The sequence below is a fragment of the Manis pentadactyla genome, chromosome 8, assembly GCF_030020395.1.
Source record: "Manis pentadactyla isolate mManPen7 chromosome 8, mManPen7.hap1, whole genome shotgun sequence".
NCBI lineage: Eukaryota > Metazoa > Chordata > Mammalia > Pholidota > Manidae > Manis > Manis pentadactyla.
Genome location: NC_080026.1, coordinates 137,689,578 through 137,708,070, shown reverse-complemented (window position 1 = coordinate 137,708,070; position 18,493 = coordinate 137,689,578). Strand labels below are relative to the sequence as shown.

The following is an 18,493-nucleotide window of genomic DNA, read 5'->3' as shown; positions in this document are numbered from 1 at the left end:
AAACGAATTTTTCTGCACAATAAAGTATAGCACACATGGGCTTTTCTTGGGATAGCTAGCTAAATTCAGTAACTTTTGGAAATACATCATTTCTTTTCTTCGCCCATTATTCTAGGAGCTTCCACTCGAGAGCAGAATGCCTTACCAATAAGAGCCGCTGCAAATACTGCACAGGACTCTGATTCCATGCTGAGCAGAGGATGCTACACACTTTCTCCTTTGATTCTTGGTCATGCACAGCGTGTCACTGCTTTCATTACTCTGACTACACACCAAGTTCAGGAGCGAGACTTTGAAGCACCTTATCTAAGGACCTTGGCCAAGTCCTGACTTTACCCACGACTGGGATGTGTGGAGGCCTGCAGAGCCCAGTGGCCTCGACGTGCCACATCCTTGACTCCATCCAGGTTCATTAGCATCTTTCCAGCTGTCCTTCCAACACGTCAACCTGTGACCAACCAGGGCCCTTCCCGGAGCACTCTGCCCCAGGCCTCCCCACATCACTGTCCAAGTCTCCCAGCGGGCCTTCTCAACCATCTTAACCATCTACCCCATGGCAGGGCCAGTCTCCCCGCAACCTGCTGCGGACAGCGCTCACGGACCACAGGGTCCGGGCAGAGCCCTCCCACTCATTGTGCTCATCACTGGGCCTGAGGCCTGGAGGCCAGGCAGGCGGGGCCCTCGGTGTTCTCTGTTGGCTGACGACTACCACGGGCACAGAAACGGGACCATGCTCCAAGGACACCAACTAGTCCATTTTATCACCTTTACCTAAGGAGACTGAGCACACACTGTATTTTTAATTTGCATTCTCGTATGACTGTACCCCAAAGCCTGACAGTTTTATTTTAAAGATTCTACTAGTACTTGCACGAAGGCATAGGTGACCCCCCAATAGAGGGCCGGTAGGCCTGGAGAGGCCTGGTAGTGAGCCTCATTCCTGCTGGCTGACACTCCTGCCTGAAGAAGCAGTTTCTACCAGGCAATCTCCGCACTTCAGAACCCAAATGCCAGGCAAGGCAGAGACGGTTAATTCCTTCCAAAGCCAGGTGCTTTTCTCTTGACTTCCTTAGGATTGCATCCACCCCTCACTCCTGCGGGAAGATGCTGTCACATGCTGGTGTCACTGCTGATCCCAGGACACCACCACCGCGCTGGATTCTGGGTTCCGTCCTTCGAGAAGTTCTTTCAATTTAACAGACGATGAATGTCCAGCCTCCCAGAGACAGAGACTGGGGGTGGTTGGAGACTGGCAGTGTCCACTGGGAGCACACAGGCTCAGCCCACCTGCCTGCTCTGGGCCCACAGAGCAGGCTTGCCGACCGCATGGCGCACCTGAACGCTCCAAACACAGCCACCTGAGCTACATGTACCTGGAGACCACCCACTGCAGCGTCTCTCAGTGATGTCTGTCGTCAAAAACCAGACACAGGCAGCCAAGCAAGCTACCTCCTTACAGACACATGGAATTTTAGAGACCTAGCAAAGTCGCACTGAGCTACACCATGCTCCAGGCCAAGCAAAGGCCCCCCCACCGCCCAGAATCACAGACACACGGGAGGTGGAGGGCTGTAGCCAAGACCCCATTTCTAGTCCTGCCTCGGCCAAGAACAATTGTGTAACTGAGCTGACAAGCGTTAACTATCCTCACTATTCAAGGCTCCGCAGGTGCTGGACCTGGTGCGGCTCTCTCCCAACAGCCCATAACAGCCTTATGAATGGTAGCGTCATCGTCCCCATTTTTGGAGACACCAAGGTTGGGAAAGGTTAAGTAACCACACTCAGGTCCCAGAGTAACCAGTGAGCCGGGTCCAAACGAAGGGGTCTTGTTCCCCAGGCTGTACCTCTGGTCTTGTGTCCACAGCCCCAAAAGAGGACTCGGATGATGTGTAAATCTGCAAAACCAGGGGCTGGCTGGGCTGCAGGGGAACACGGCTGCTGGTCAGTTCCTCACCCTTTTTCAGTTGCAAGCTCATCCTTCCATGAGCCTGTGATTCTGAATTAAGATTTCTAGGCAGGCACTGCTTTACACTTCACAAAATAGTCACCTGTTATTTCACATGCCTACACTCACCCAGGTAGAACAGGTGTGATCACTTCAATCCCAAAGATGAGGGGCAGCTGGTGGGCTAACAGTTGCCCCCAGCCCTGCAGCTGGGGACCGTCATCACTGGAACCCCTCCACCTTTGCCCCCACACAACTCTGGCCCTTACTGAATAAAAACTCAGTTCAGTTCCACAAAAACGCATTCAATTGTGTTTCGGAGAGTTAGTCCTCACCTGAGACCATGAAAATGCTTCTACCCAGACAGGAGAAAAGCAATATTGGCCTTTCAAAAGGGAAGATAAGAGTGAAATACAGCATGGCTGTCCAGGCTTAATGTTTGTTTGTAAAACTAATGCCAAAGTTTTGGTAACATCTGCATCTTCGGTCATAACCACACGGCTGAAAACTCTAACACTATGATAACATGTTGGGTTTGCAATTCCAAGAGATTCACATGTCTCTGAGGAGTTACAAAACCATACACAACCGATAAGCACAGGCAACGGAGAACAATGCCGACTGCCAATAGATCCATCTGGAAGGGGAGCTCCGGAGCTTGTGTGGCTGCAGAGAACCACTCCTCAAACACCGCAGGACTTCCCCAGTGATGCTCAAATATTAGGGGTCCCCAGAATCTCCTGGGGACCTTGCAGAGACACAGGTGCCCAGGCTCTGATCCGACAGGTCCAGTGAGGGGCTCTGCGAACTGCCTTCTCAGCCAGCACCCTCAGCAATTCTGAGACCAGCACAGTCGGACCACCTTTGGAGAAATGCTATTTGCTCACGGAAGTCCTGTCCCGGGGAGGGCCACAGGTCCCACACTCCAGTGGTGTTCTTACTCATGCCGGCAAACAAGAGGGTCCAAACTGGAGACGACACCTTGGGGTCTACTTTCAGTCCTTTTAATGGGGAGTAAACTGTAGCTAAAACTTCTTAAACAAATGAGAAATAACCACCAGTTCTTCATTAAGTTTCACAGTTAAATGATCCATCCCTATTCTGTCCTATGGTTCAACTTGCTCCCTTCACCTATCTAGACCCCTCTGAACATCCAGTGTGGGAACTGCCCAATCTGTCAGTAAGGTAAGAGTTTTCTAAACTACTATCCATATGACTCAATTTGTCAGTAAAAACTGCCACCGGCGCTGTGCTAGCAGAAAAATGTCCATAAATGCATTATTGCGACTGGCAGATCGATGTCTATAATAAAAACAAATAGATTTAACAAGTGCCTGCTTTTACGAGTTGTACCACCAGTGTGCGGAGCGTTCAGTCTCACCCCCAGACTTCTGGGAATGGCAGCTTAGCCTGGAGACTCTGCTGACTTCACAAGTGCTACGGGTAGGAAATTACTCTAACAAGACAATCTCCCAAGTAGCAGAGTGGACATTCGAGGCATTTTTAACTCTCACAAACCCTTCCATGGTTACACGCATATACACACAATGAGTTTAACAACCGTAAGGAAATGTTTCTGTAGAATTTTTAATTGCTTTTACCACAACTGCATCACAAGCCAGATGGGTTTACTCCGGGCTAGGGGGAGGGGATACGAGGCCTGCCTCCCTGGAGACCCCACACCTGTGCTAAGCCCCCAACCTACTAGAAAAAACAACTTGTAGTATCAAAAGCAAGTTTCAGCATTCAATGCGTAGCCAAGGCATCCCTGCTGTTGGGTCTCTGAGGCAGGTAGGTATTTAGTTACTTAGGCTGCAGCAGGTATCAGGAGGGGCGCCGCCACACACTGGCCTAACTGCCAGGGAGTCCCAGCACTGTGCCAGACCCTGTGACCAACTTACATGGGAGCCACATCTGCCAAAACCACCCCGACTCCTTCAAAGGTTCCCAAAGGTCACAGAAATGATTTATTCCTTTTCTTAGACAATTCATTTTAATAGCTACATAAAGGAGTAAGTCATCCCCTATATTCACATATATTCATTACATGGGTTTCCCCAACTACTACAGCTCTCCTACATAGGCTCTTTATTACTGTTAATTGTTTTAGGTCAAAAGAAAACTAGACTTTCTTTCCACTGCCCAGCAGATATGCAGCAGTTACTCAAAGACCACAGAAGACACACCTTGCAGTATTCTGTCTACAACATGGGTCTCAAACTTTCATCTGCTAGTCCCGGAGGGAACAGACTGGGAACCTCCCCCTATCCAGGGAAGCCACACCAACTTTCACTGCAAACCAGGAATGGGTTATTCCGGGACTGGTTGGTTGATCATAAGTGTCTGCAAAAAAGCTGTTAGCGGATCCACTCTCACCCAAGGGTAATATGACAGCTTGCATGTCTCTTCTCTGATTTAAACTTTTTCAGGTTTTGTTTAAATAACATTCTGAGGTAACACTGAAGCTCTTTCAGAAAGTGGCTGTATGGGAAGCTACCACTCCAGGAAACAAGGGTGACAGCAGCCAGGTGAGCTCGGGGCCTTTCAGAGACTGGGAGCCCCATATACACATACGAGGCGACCAGAGACACGACACGAAGTCAAGGCCCTCAGGACAGCGGATCGAGAAGAGGCATCTTATCCTGGGGCAAGGGAGCTGGGTGGGCTCTGAGCCAAGGGTGAGCCAGACCTGATGATAACGGTGCTGGATGACAGGAAGAGAGAACTAAGAAAACACCGTCTTGCTTCCACTTTTTTCTACCAAGAATATCCTGCAACCTGGAAGGGGCTCTGATGCCCAAGAGGGCGCTACAATAGGACAGGTCAATGGTTTAAGTCACGGGCTTCTGAACGTCCTCTACAAAACAAGACTAACAAAGACAATTCAGTACGTTTGTTTCATTAAAAAATACTGCAAAGAGTGAACTGTTTGGGGCTCCTGAGTGCGGAAGAACAGAGGATGGAGGAGAAACGCCACGGGACCCCAGGAGCACGTTCCTCCTCAGGGCTCCTTCCTCTTCCGTGGAGGACGGAGGTGGCCAACGAAGACGAGGTCAGGGAAACTGCGGACAGAAGGCCAAGGTGCAACACAACTGGTAACAAGAAGGCCAAAACAGAGGAAAAGAAAGGCCGTGGAATCTTGGCTGAGCAAGAGCGGTGTTCCCATCTGTCCACACTTGGGACTTTATTTCTTTAAACCTTGCTCTCCTGAAGCCTGTCTGAAGCAGTGTCTAATAATAGTGATTACATCTGGCACTGGTAATACAGATGTTTTAATGAAAGAATAGCCACATAGAAAGTACCTTAAAAGCTGTCTACTTGAGGCCTGGTTCATGCCACCCAGACTGTAACGCACACCACTCTACTATTCAAATTCCAACTCAGGACAAGAACCCGGGAAGAAAGAAACACCTGCGAGATCTAGGCCAGCTCTCCTTTGCTACTTGCAGACTCTGGAGCTGAGCGGTGGAGACGTGGTATGAAGGGCCTGAGAGGAAAATGCCTCTGATTTAACTACCAGCTTGGGGCCTGGGGCTCGGACACTGCTTCCTGCAAACTGTTTTACCCCCAGTGTGCTATGCTTTCTCCTTTTGTGTGTCCCCTTCCCCCAATGAGTATTTTATCCATTGAGGGACTCGTGAAAACACAAAACCAGCTCCTAATCATGTCTTGGGATGGGGAGATGGGGAGAAGGGCCTGACTTAAATGCCCTACAGGTTCATAACCATCAAATTCTTAGCTCTTTATGTTCAACAGTTTCAGCTTCTGCCATGAAGAGCTGTGGTGACCCTCTATGGACAAAGCAGCCTCTCTGCCTGATGACTGCCACCCAACCCAGAACAGCTGTGCCCTCATACAGTTCATGTACAAGAAGTGCCTCCAGGACACAAAACCAACCTGTGAGCTGAGGCACTGAGAGCAAAAACCATTCTGAGATTTCAGGAAATGAGCCCAGGGAGTGAGGAATATGTAGTTTAGAACTGCTCTACTGTATTATCACCAACTTGGGAATTACGGTGCCCAGTGTGAATGGCTCTCAAACTCCACTTGTTTATAAGTGTTTACGGAGGCAATTAAGGCGAACGTATACAAACACCAGTCATGATAACGAGGACCCCACAACTTGGGCCTCCTCTTACGCTGTCTCATACTAGGAGGAAACGCTTGCTGCAAGGAAGGGCCGGAGTGGGGTTTCTGGGCGCTTCCTGGGAGCAGAAGGCGCAAGGGCAGCCCCCCCGCACTGACTGGTCAGCAATGCAGGGCAACAGAGTGGAGAGCGTCGAAGGTACTGGCCAGCTAGTGGGGTGGCCACAACCCTCAGGCCAGGCCACTGTCACCGTAGTGCAACTCGATCCAGGCACACCTGGGCCTGTGCGGGCTGAGGGAGGGTCAGGACGAGCCTCATACTGATGACGAGGGGAACGGAGGGCCTCCTAGGACCACCTGGACTGTCCCACGGGCTCCTGACACCCGCTCTCCCACGGAGAGCCCCGGGCTTTGGCGGGAGGGAGGCAGCCCAGACACTCACCGCGCAGCCCAGGGTGCCGACGGCAAGCAGCTCGAGCGCAGGGTCGCAGAGCACGGGGGGCGCGTGCACTGCCCGGGCACGTCCGGGACGCGGGGGCGGGGCCGAGGCCGAGGACTGGGGGCGGGGATTGGCGCCGCGCTGCGGAACCCGAGCGCGCCGGGGCGGGGCCAGAGCGGGGCGGGGCTGGACGTGACGAAAGTACGGCCGAGGCGCGCGGGGCGGGCCCCAGAGGGCGGGGCCTAGAGGGCTGGGGGCGGGGCCGGGGCCGAGGAAGCGAGCGCCCACCGGGCGGAGCATGCCCAGTACGGCGGCCCCAGGCTGACCGAGCTGTTCGCCGCCTCGCTGCCCGCCTCTATGGCGGGGCCCGGGTCTTCCCGCGCCACCAGCTGGCCTCCGCCCGACCCGTGCGTCAGCCTGCGCTCCTCCCCCTTAGGCTGGTCTGGCCCGCGTCTCGGGCTCTGTGCCTCAGTTTACCGATTGTTAGCCTCGCGAGCGCCGGCTGCCGTGTGCAGGGCAGGTGCAGAGGCGCCGGCGGGGGGCTTGAGGCCTGGCGCCAAGAGCCTGCGGAGCCGACTTGCTGGTCCCGGTACAGGGCCTGTGCGCCTGCAGCTCCGCGTGGCTGCTCAGGACTCAGCTTGCGCCAGCAGAGGTGGCAGCCATTTGGGGCTCCTCTGTCCTGCCTGGTCTCCTGGCATGGGCACACTCCAGCTCCTGGACCCTGCTAGCCAGGCCTGTCTGGGTGGCTGTGAGTGAGCACAGGGTTGCTAGACAACCTCTTGGTGTCATGTGGACATTCTTGATCTGTGTTCCCCCAAAAAGAATGTTGGAGTCCTAACCCTCAGTACTTAATGGGACCTTATTTGGATATAGGGTCTTTACAGAGGTTAAGTCAGAATGAGGCCATTAGGGTGGGCCCTAATCCGATGTGAATAGTGATCTAAGCAGAAGGTCCCTCAAGTCTAGACAGAACTGTGTGAACACGGGGGGGGGGGGGTTGGGCGGGGGGGGGTAGTGCCGCATCCACCCCAAGGAACACCTGGGACTACAGGAAGCTGGAAGAGGAATATGGAGCACATTCCTCCCTAGAGCCTTGTGTGGGAGTGGGATCCTGCAGACTGCTTGACTTCAGACGTCTGGCTTCTAGACTCGTGATACAGTATGTGTGTGTTGTTTCAAGCCACACAGTTTGTGTTATGTACTATGCAGCCCCAGGCAAAAGTAGAGACACATTGCATCCAAATCGGTGGGCATAAGGGCACCCTTCACACACCCTGTGGCAGTATCGGGGGCCCATCTCAGGTCCAGGTGTCCCTAGCCACTAAGCTGTTGGCCTCCTAGGTTCTGTGTTCTTAAAGGGAAAGCAGTCTCCTTCCCAAGCGGTACAGCTCCTCTACTGGGATTTGGGCAAAATTCATACCTTGGTATTTGTGACCTCCATGACCCAACATACTAACATTATTAATAAAAGTTTGTTGAGAGACCATCAGCAGGGTTTGCTCTGGGATGAACTGTGACTCTACAAGCTCCATCATGGACCCCTCAAGGGCCCCACCTGGGCCCCACCTTGGCTGAGTCACTTTGAAACATCTGCTCATGGAAAATGAAGCACGTCCTGGGGGCACATGGTGATCAAAAAGGTACTTTTTCTCTAATGAGTCTGGACATACCTTCAGAATCCTCCAAACTGCTCGAGACAGACAGCCTTATAAGCCTTTAAGCTAAGAGGGCAGGAGAAAAGAAACACCTTTGCCCTTTGTTCTCATCTTTTCTACTAGCGTACTGTGTGACTTTAGGAAACAGATTCAAATGATCTAAACCTCAAGGTCATCACTGTAAGGGATTTTTACTATAATCTGCTCTATGCAAGGCATGCACGTAGGCGTGATAAACATTAGTGGCAATATGCCTCTTTTATAGTCTCTTACTACTGGACCCAATCAGAACCAGGACCCCGATAGACCTGAAAAGGGAAAATAACACCCAAATTGTGTCTGGATGCCTACTGGTACCCTAAGAAGTGTGGTGTGAGGTAGTTTTATGACTAATACAAAAATCCTTCTTTCTTTTTATCCGACTAGTATGTTAACATGAATTCCTAAGCCTCTAGCAAAAAGAGGTTGGCATCTCTAATTCTTACCCCAGGAAAGAATGGCCATTGTGGTGATCCGAAGGCCCTTTAGGTGGGGTGTGTGGCCTTGGGCAGGGGTAGGTGAGAGAGAGAGAAAGAAAGAGAGAGAGAGAGAGAGAGAGCACAGCATTGAGGGACCTGCATGGAACTGGCTCCGCAGGCAGGACTCTGTTGCTCTAAGGTCAGGAGCCAAATAGGGGTGTCAGAGGCAAGGGGGACTGGGAGAAAGCCACTGCCCCTGCCCAAGGACTGGCCCTGCCAAAGACCAAGATGCTAGCACATGAGATCTCAGGCTTTCCAGTGAACAGAGCTGAAATCTGCACTCCCTATACTTGCTGGTAAACTCTTCCCTTCTTGGTGCTTATTCTCAAAAACTTGAATTGTTTCCTGAAAAGCTCTCCTATGCCTCATTCCCTGTTTCATTACACCCACATCCTCACCCATGTGCACTTCCTGCTGTGAAAGTGGCCCAAGGAGAGCTTCAAATCCGGGGGAGATGGCCTGACAGGTGAGGAACACAAGGTCAAGAGATTTGGGATGGGGTCTCATCAGCCTCCTGCTGTGCAACCCCCTGACTTTTCCATTTGTAGGATGATAGCGTTAGACTAGGTGAGTGAGATTCCTTTGGGATATCCCATCTTCAAATCAGTAAATCACATCCCATTCTTCTCTGGACACAGATTCCCAGGAATGACTTTTTACAAAAGAGGTACAAAACCACCAGGAGAGTATGCTCCACTTCACTCTGGCTTCTTCAAGGGGCCTCCCTGGATGTCCTTTAAGATAAGCCAGCTTTCCTGTGGCCACTGGGAACAGTATCACTTTGCATTGTTTCTTTAAACATCTAAGTGAATACCTTTCAGGTTACACAAATGAACAGGACCTGCGATTGCTTCCAATGATTTGCAACTGAAGAAATTTGTTTAATAAGCCTCTCTTTCCAAGCTACCTCTGTGACATTAGAGACCATTTACAACAAAGCTGTCTTCAGTAGTCAAACTTAATCCTTACTACCCTACCTTTGGGGAAAGAAGGGATTTTATAACGATCACATAAAACCTTGTGTGGTTTGAAAGCTCCAAACTCCGGACAAACGCGGGAGTGTGCGTAACAAAAGAAGCATGTTACAGAGCTCCCCACTTTAAGTGTTTTACATGTGGTTTTTTTTAGGCTAGCATCTCCAGTGGCGAGTTTTGCCCATTAACACAATTGATTTTCTCAGCCCCAGTGTTCCTGCAAGGGTTGGAGCCAAGAGGCAGCCAAAGTCAGCACCTTGAACCTGGGTGGTGCAGTCGACCAGCCGGTTAGGTGGGAAGAGAGCATTCTGGGGGAGGGGGTGGGCACTGGTTGTCTGATTGCACTCCCATTTATTTAGCAAGTAGTGTCACCTACAAGAGGGCAAGCAGGGGTGGGCTCCAGGCTTCACCTTCACGAAGAGGGTAACGTCTGGGTGCAGGGTGGAGAAAGAGGAGGGAGGTGCAGCCAGAACCTGGAAGGGGCTCCTTAGCTCTTGCATTCCTTCAAAAAGGCAGAAAGTCCTTCTGCGCAGGAGCCCCTGGCTGCTCCTGTTGGTATCTGGAACCCCTTCACCCTGGGACGGTCAGGGGGAGCTCTGCCAGAGGCAGCCCACAGATTCGCCATTGGGACTTTCACTGAGCCCTCCTCAGAGGCCTGGTTGGTGCAGGGGCTGGAGATGCCGCCTTTAGGGACTTGTTGCAGCCCCACAGCACTCGGAGTTGAGTGGTGTAGACGCTCAAGGAGACGGGGTCCGCGATCTGGAGTAGAGACCATCCACTTAGGAGATGTGCTGGGTCGTGGGGTGGAGAGGAGGCCCCTCCCTGTAGCAAGCCCTTGTCAAGAGGCCCTGTGCACTGGTCCTGTGTTGGGGGTGGCCATACACAGAGCAGACCAGCTGAGCAGTCAGCACATCTTCCGGGGTTGAAAACTGGTGTATGGAAAGTCCTGGGAGAGAAAATAAATGGTGCCTGCTTCCTGTTAGGGGAACACACACATAGGTACAGGGCCACTGTTATTTGTGGAATTTGGATCCAGTAGTCTGGTAAGGGTTGGATAAAGATTGTCGCAAATGTTATATAGTTCCTCTTCTCAAAATGTGGCTAGTTTAAATAATTGAATATCCAGGGAATGTATACATGTAAGCAAGTGAATACGAGCCAACTCCTCTGATGTACACAGACCAGGGTAGATGGGCTTAGAGAACTACTTCTGCACATGTAAAAGCTTTGGGGGACACTTTCCCAACCTGCGTTGGGCTATTTGAGTGTCGATCACTCAAGACTGGGGATTTTGTTAGATACTGGCCCTTTGGAAAGAGGCTCCTACACTCATTACGAAGTGTTTTTGATCCATTTTCGGGAAGGGCTTTGTTTGTAACACACTGCTGGCAGTTTGGGCAGAATCTTTTAAGTGGTGTGAAGTGCTGGGGAGCGTGTGCCTGGGCTGCCAGGAGGAAGAGGGGCTCCCCCCTCCCCTGCCCTTCTGGGATAAGCTAGAAGCACCCAGCTTTTTGTGACTTGGAAATTAAAGCAAGAGATGTGGGGATTTTGATGCTGAGCCTGTGATTTGTCCCCGTTCGCCTCTGCCTGGGAAACTACAGATGAAAATTAAGACAGGAACACCAGCCACACAATGTGTCTGTCTTAGCCTTCCAGATAATAATCTGAAAAAGAAAAAGTGGTTGTACTCCCTCTGAGGGGAATGTCTTCAACCTAACCCTATGCACTGAGCCACTGACTTAAAATAGCTGAGAGACAATGGCAAGAGTGGCCACATGTGCACAGTGAAGTTGATGTGAGGATGGTGCGGGGGCTGTCTGTCCCACCGGTTGTCAGGTTATCCAGTTGTCTGTTAGCAGAGATAACCCAGTTTAATCCAGGGAGGCAGACATGACAGGGAGGGACATCTGGGAAGTGGTCCTTGTGACCAGCAGCTGCTGGACATGAAGCCCACCCTTGGTCCAGGGGCTGCTGGACAGGAGCAGGACAGAATTGTCCTTCCTGGTGTGGGAGAGAGGATAGTTGGTGAAGCTTGAGTGTGGTCCACAGGGAGGAGCACCCCGGGTGGGCCTTTGCCAGTGTTGGGGCCCTTCCAGAAGCAACCAGCTCGGGTATTAGGAAGCAAGCTAGTCCAGCCCAGGCCAGTGAGGAAGGGGGGCTTCTAGGTCAGAGACAGGGGCCAGCTCTCCTCTCTTTTTCAGCTCCAGGCACGAGCCGTGTCTCTACATGTGTGTTTCATCTTTTCAGCAAGTTCTCTCTCCAGCTTCTCTTGGGGGGTGGGGAAAAATCCCAGGGAAGGGCTCTGATTGACCCAGCACAGTGACTTTACCAAACTACCAGTCATAGTGGCCAGGAGGGAGAGGTACTGCCCCACCCACTCACACACACCGGGGAGGCCAGGAGAACAGTGTGGTAAGGGGAAGAAGAGGAGGTGACAAGGGCAGGGTTACTGGGAGGGAGGGGCCCCCAAGCTGTGCTGTACCCGCCCCCAGTGACAGAGCACCTGCTGTGTGTGGGGCCGGGGCTCCGCGCAATGTGCTCACACGCTCTCTCTTCAGTTTTCATAGCTGTTCAATCACCTGTTGAGTGTGGATGGGGTGGAAGGGGGATGCCTCCAGCATTCCATCTCCCCCAGGGCAGTAGAGGTGGTCTCTGCTGTAAAATAAGTGCCCTGAAGGAAGTGATTGTTCAGTGGAGCCTTCTGCAAACTTTGTTCCATAAGCTACCAGATGGACTTCATATTTACATGTGAATAACAAACAAAAGAATTCAGAGACAACTGGGTCGGCTCCATATATGCTCCAAAAGTAGGACCAACACTGCCCACCCCCGCTGCCCCCAAGGCCAAGCAAAGCATTGCCAAATCTGTGCCTCAATTCTTGTCTTGTCATGTATCTTAATTAGCACATATTAGAGATTCATTAAGTCACTTGAACACTTACAAAGATAGAACTAATAGAAGTTAATAATAATAAAAGCCAGGAATTATCGATGGTAGGCCCTAGGCTGGGTGCTTGATGCTCACTGTCTTTTTCAATCCTCACAGCAACATAAAAGGTAAGTAATATTATCATGGTTTTATAAATGAGGAAACAGAGTGACTGAGTAACTTGCCCAGGTCACACAGCGATGGGAGTTGGAATTATGGGCACAGTTCACTGTGTCTTTGACTTGTAGAAGCTGTAGAAGGTTTAGAACAGCCTTTCCTGAACCAAGGGGACATTGGTGGCTCTTGCCTACAAGCTCTGCCTTCTCTTGCACGTGGCAAATCTTCCATCAGTCCTCATACTCATCCAGTCAGGTTCTTGCCTGTGTGGATGTTCAGTTATTTCCTGCTGAAGCATGAGGAAGGGACCATGTGGCCATCTTTGCCAGGAGGAGACCTCCTAGAGATAGAGAGAAACAGCCCCACCACACTGTTGGGTCCGTGGATCCAGCCAGATCTGAAGGTAGCCACCCATGGACTTCATATTTCCATGTCACCATGAATTCTTTTGTTTGAATAAACAAGTTTGAGTTGGGTTCCTGTCATTTGTAACCTAGAGTCTTGAGCCCAAGTGTCCCTGGTCACTGTGCTGCTTGTTCTTTGATGTGTTATCCTTTTAAAACTCACAATTCTGTGAGATGAGTACCACCCCACGCATCTCCTAGGTGAGGAGAGTAAGGATTAAAGAGGTCAAGTCACTTGTCCAAAGCTGCTCAACAATGAAATGACCTATGACTTGCTTGCATGGAGTTACTGATCCCCAAGGTTCAATCTTCCTAAAAATAGTCCCAAATCCTCAGAATATAGGATTAGGGAGGAGAAAGGAAGAGGGAAAGAGAGAGAAAGGAAGGAAGGAGGCAGGGAGGGAGTGAGAGAACAAGACCAGGTGTTAGCATTTTGGATTCGAGGAATTTAAAATCTTTTGGTGGCAAGTTATGATGGTGTATTTCTAGGGCTTAGGAATTTTATCCTGCTATTTGTTCTTCAAATAAAAGAATCGGAGTTGCTGACTTAGTTTAAACCAACTCCAAAGATCGTAGAGTTGACTGCTGATTAAAAACTTGTCCGTCTTGGTCTGAGAAGGGAATAGCAGGTCTGAGTTCTCTCTGAATGGGTTGCATCTTGCAAATCTGATCTTCATTTGCAGCTCTTGAGATGTCGATGATTGGAAAAATACGACTTGATTATTAACAAGCTAGAAATAGTAACTGAGTATTTGCTTTGGCATCTACTTCTGCTTGTGTGATAAAAACAAATTGGAAGAAGTCTAAATATGAAATTAAAGGCTGATTTTGGTATCATTAGTCTTACAGTTTTCCTGGTCACCCGACATGAGGGAGTCCACGGGCTAACTCCAGAGTACCACAGGCTCCTAGATTAATAGGCTCCCTGGCTGAGAGTAATGTGAAAGGTCGCTTTTGATTCAATGTGCTTTGCCATTTGTGGCTTCAGCCTGAATCTTTTAAGAAGTAAACAAATTCTAGCTATTTTATTTCTGCTCTGTTTCAGAGATGTGCAGCCATTTGTAATGGTTAAACCTGTATTCCATTGCATTTCTCAAGCCCTCTTTGTTTCCTTTCCTTTCAGTTCTCCTATCTAAAACTTTTTTTAAAACACATCTTTCCTGATTATTTGTGTCTTCATACATATTCTACAGCCGAAGCCCTCTGCTTGCTGAGCACCAGGGAAGGCGGTGACAGGCTGGGGTAATGTTCGGAAGGAAGGAACCAGCCTCTGCTAACTGCTAACCACGAAAAGATGTTCTGATTCCCACTGACTCAGAGATGAAGCTATTGGAATTGGGTCCAAGCCCGCATCTTGTATCAGTGGAAAGGGGTATTGTGATTGCTATGTTGACATGTGTGCTCAGATGCATCGGGAGTTTTATACTATTTTTCAAACTTCCAAATAGATAATGTCAGAACATTTCTGAAATGGGATACTAACCGCAAGATATACTGCACCCATCAACAAGCATCAGGCAGAGCGGAGTGCGGAAGGAGGGGTCCGGGAGACTACTAGAGAATTTCCATTTCCCTTCCCGGTGTCCACAGCGTGGCCACGAACGTCCCAGATTGCTTTATGGCTTCAGGAGAAACTCTCAGTCGGCTCCCTGTGCTGTACTCAGCTCAGTGTTCAAAGGCCCAGGAATTACATATGCTGTCATTTACGAAACTGTTTATGAAAGTATCTTTTTTGAATTGTTCAAAAATCCAAAAGGAGTCAAACTTTGACAGTTTAAGACAACGGCAAGAGGGCCACGGTGTCCCCCCAGGGCAGCCTTGACCACTGAGGCTCTCTTGCTGAAAATGCAATTTCTTTTCTGAGAATTTCTTCCAGCCTATGATGCTGTGTTGGAAACTTTGCCTGTTTGAAAGGATTTCTTCACTGTGAAGCAGCCAACAAAGGTCACATTATGAATATGTTTCTGGGATGATAACATTTTGATTAGATATGCAAGAATCCTCTATCCTTCCCCAGGATGTCATATTCTAACATTTTCCATTATTTTAAGAAAATCATGTAAGTTGATACTATTCCTCAATAAGGACTTGAATTTTGTGGCTTATTTTCTTTGCTGTAATGTGCCAGCACCGTGGGCATCGTTGCAGGGAATAAATGACTCTTCCCCAATAAACCAAATGCCTAAAGAAGCCCCTGGAGGAGCCAGGGATGTCCATAAAAGTTGAAATGGATTTCATAATATGGCATCCAATTTAGTATAATAAGTAGAATTCAAAAATAATCCAATCCTCCAAATGAAAATACCTCTGCTACTAATCAAGAGAGGTTGACTTGATACCAGAACCAAGCAGAAATGGTTTAATATGTGCCAAAATACATTTGTTAGATAATCTGTTTTCCTCCATTTAAGTCATTGGTCACCTGAAAAATTAGAGATCTCTCTCTCTCTTTCTATTCCTCTCTCTCTCTCTCTCTCTCTCTCTCTCCCAGCTTGAAAGATTAGCTCCTTAAAGACAACTACCGGAAAGCATTTATCAGAAGGCTAATTCTGGTTCTGCAACATGTGGGGAAAAGGTCCGTGTGAGTGCTTTTGTAGTTCTGCCTCCGAGCTTCACAGTACTAGAGAACATTTCCAAAATGATGCCAGCAAGCTGACACCATAATTGTTCTCTAACACTGGTACAGCTCTGAAACACAAAGCACCAGCCCTCAGCATTAGGAGGCCAGGGGAGAAACTATTCAGAAATTTGATAGATGACATCACAGCACACAGAAGAAAAAGTGGGTCCTGGGAAGGAGATGGAAACACCTGAGAATGACAGAAATGGGCTCTGGGTTCTTGTACCCCTGGGTTTGACAAAAAACCAGCACATAGACAAGAGAGCAGAGAAAATGAAGAAAGATGAGGGGCCCTCAAACCGCAATGGTGTTCAAACTGGTAGTTTCGACAAATGCAGTGCTTCTAAATGAGGTTCCCGGAACTCAAGATGATCTAATAAACGCTGCAAAGTACATATTTACCAACATAAAACTTACAAATCTCATTTTGGAAACTGAAGGTTGGAGAGTTAATTTTAAATTAAAAAAAAAAATTTCATCCCTAGACTTTTAATAACATAGACATAAAAATAATTGGCATGTAATCGGCTGCAGTTTAACGATCATGCTTTCATAAAGTGTTCGTGCATCCACATTTTATTTCGTTCTTAAACAAAATGATCCTGAAGCAATAAGTAAAATGGTTTGAATATCTAATTCAAAAGATATTTTGGTAAGAAGATTACAAAATTTTTTTAAAATTAGCAACCAAACTTCAGATTTTCTAGGCGTGTTCCCTCCCCAAGCCTCAGCCGGGGTCAGTGGTGACACCCAGTGCTTTCAGGTTGTCCCCGAGTTCTTTGTCCAGGACTGGAACTCATGAATTGAAGCTTCCTTTGAGCCAAACTCTGCCAACAGAGACTTAACACTTGTGTTTGTTATGGAGCCAAAAATAACCTTTAAATAATTAAATTCTGTCGTTTGTGTTGGTGGCAGGAAAAGAAAGTGACGGTATCACACTGCAGCACGAGGTCCAGGGAGGAACCTGGAGGCCTGTTGATCATCTGCATCCCAGTGTTCCCCGCCTGCATTGTCCTCTTCACGTCCTTGCCCACGTAAGACCTCAGTCTTACTGTCTGTAACGTGGGGATAATACCTGACTCGGGGAGGGTTGTCATGGGATGTGGTGATGTGAGTCAAACACCTACCGCCCAAACCATGCCGGGGCTGAACTGACTGGCTGCCTTTGGAAAGGGCTACACAGCTCACTGTAGAATCTTGTAACACTTGGGTGGTGTTTTATGGTTGTTTTCACACCCGTCATTGATTTTTCTCATAATAACTTCAAAAGCCAGTGTTCACCTCTCTCCCAACTCCGGGCCTGGTCTCCACTGGCCTGTTCTGCATCTCACTGCAACTGCCCTTCCTCCAAGTGCCAGGTCTTTGGGAAATGGTGCCAGCAGGCTCACTGCTCCATGCTGCCCCCACCCTTGGCACATGATGCCAGCCTCCCTCTGGGGACACTGCACTGTGGTGTAATTACTTCTCCAATCAGACTGTAAGCTCATTGATGGCACTACCGCTCTTGGTGAAATTTGGACCTCTAGCCCAGGCACATGCCAAGTGGCAATAAATAGTAAGAGTTAATCAATTGATAAAATAAAAGAAAAGATAGATGGATAATATTCATATTCATTAGACAAAATGGAAAATACAAACTTTGGTAGAAATCCACCTCTGTGGTTTCTTCCTAAATAAATGTGCTACGGAGTAGGACTAGATTTGTTCTTTTCTGCAGTCCTCCCCCAGGCCCTTCGTCAAAACCAAAACCGTCTCCTGTCTAAATAACCTCAGGAGGCCATCCCTGGTCTCTGCCACCAGCCTCCCTTTCGCAGGCCAGGCCACCCGTGTCTGCGCTCAGACTGATAGAACCTCAGAGTCATCAGGGATCCAGGCCCCGCCCCACCTTTCCCTAGGCTTGCTTTGCATGGTTACCTCCAAGCACCCCCAGAGGACTCCAGCTCAAGCCAGAGCCCAAGGCAGGCCCGGCCATAGCCAAGAGAGTGTGTCCCTCCCCACTCCCCGCCTGGGAGAGAGCTGGACTTGTTCTCTGAAAGCACAAGGCTGTGACTTCTTTACCAAGCATCCTCGCCATCTAGGACAGTGTGAGCTGCATGAGGGGCTTAATAAACACTTGTTGGTTGAACAAACTCATGAATGAACTCATAAGACAGCTGAGAGCCAATGCTTCAAAATTCCATGGATGGAGAAGCCAGGGAGGCTTCCTGATGGAGTCAGTGCTCAAAATGCAACCGACAAGGAGCTAGGCTGGAATTCAGGGAAGGGTGGAGAGGAAGAATTTATCTAGAAAGCATGAGGATGCTGGTGAAGGCGGGGGTGACAGTAGGGACTGGGAAGTCAAGGAGCGTCAGACTGGAGGCAGTGGTTGGTGGGAGCCAGCTCACGTTCTTGAGCCAGAGAAGGACGTGGGATAAGTTTAAGGTTGTTGGCTGTGAGCGCTGGTCACCATGTATCCCACTGCAGAGAGGACTGGCTCTCAAAATAGGGGATAGGGATGGTGACCAGATCATCCCAGTGAGCAAGGAAAACCTTCTGGGGAAAGGTCTCAAAGGATGGCTATGTTTGAAAAAGATTTTTTGTCTCACCAAATCTGTGGGGAAAATATGTAGGCAATAGCCAGTAATTATCAGCCCTTCCTAATTTGTTTTCTATTTTGTAAATCAGGAGTCCAGATGAAAAAGGGAGGTCCACATTGCAAAGGGGGGATGTCCCTGAAACTGGTCCCTCCTGCCATCGCACTGCCTGTGACTCCAGGGCAGAGTAGAAGCTGCCTTGGAAGGGACAGGATTCCTTGGGGAGCCCTCTC

At 49.3% G+C, this 18,493-nt stretch overlaps 1 protein-coding gene and 1 long non-coding RNA gene across 2 annotated transcripts in view; one reads left to right on the top strand and one right to left on the bottom strand.

The window, feature by feature from the left end:
• MGMT (O-6-methylguanine-DNA methyltransferase) overlaps window positions 1–6,627 on the bottom strand; it is a 266,672-nt gene extending 260,045 nt beyond the window's left edge. Inside the window, exon 1 of the mRNA XM_036923958.2 lies at window positions 6,474–6,627. The gene's annotated coding sequence lies outside the window, so the exon portion shown is untranslated. The remainder of the gene's footprint in view (window positions 1–6,473) is intronic.
• Window positions 6,628–7,503: 876 nt separating this feature from the next.
• LOC130684671 (uncharacterized) lies at window positions 7,504–18,482 on the top strand. The gene is made up of 3 exons (XR_008999061.1): window positions 7,504–8,110; window positions 16,603–16,721; window positions 18,352–18,482. It is a non-coding gene; the product is annotated as an uncharacterized LOC130684671 (long non-coding RNA).
• The last annotated feature ends 11 nt before the right edge of the window (window positions 18,483–18,493 follow it).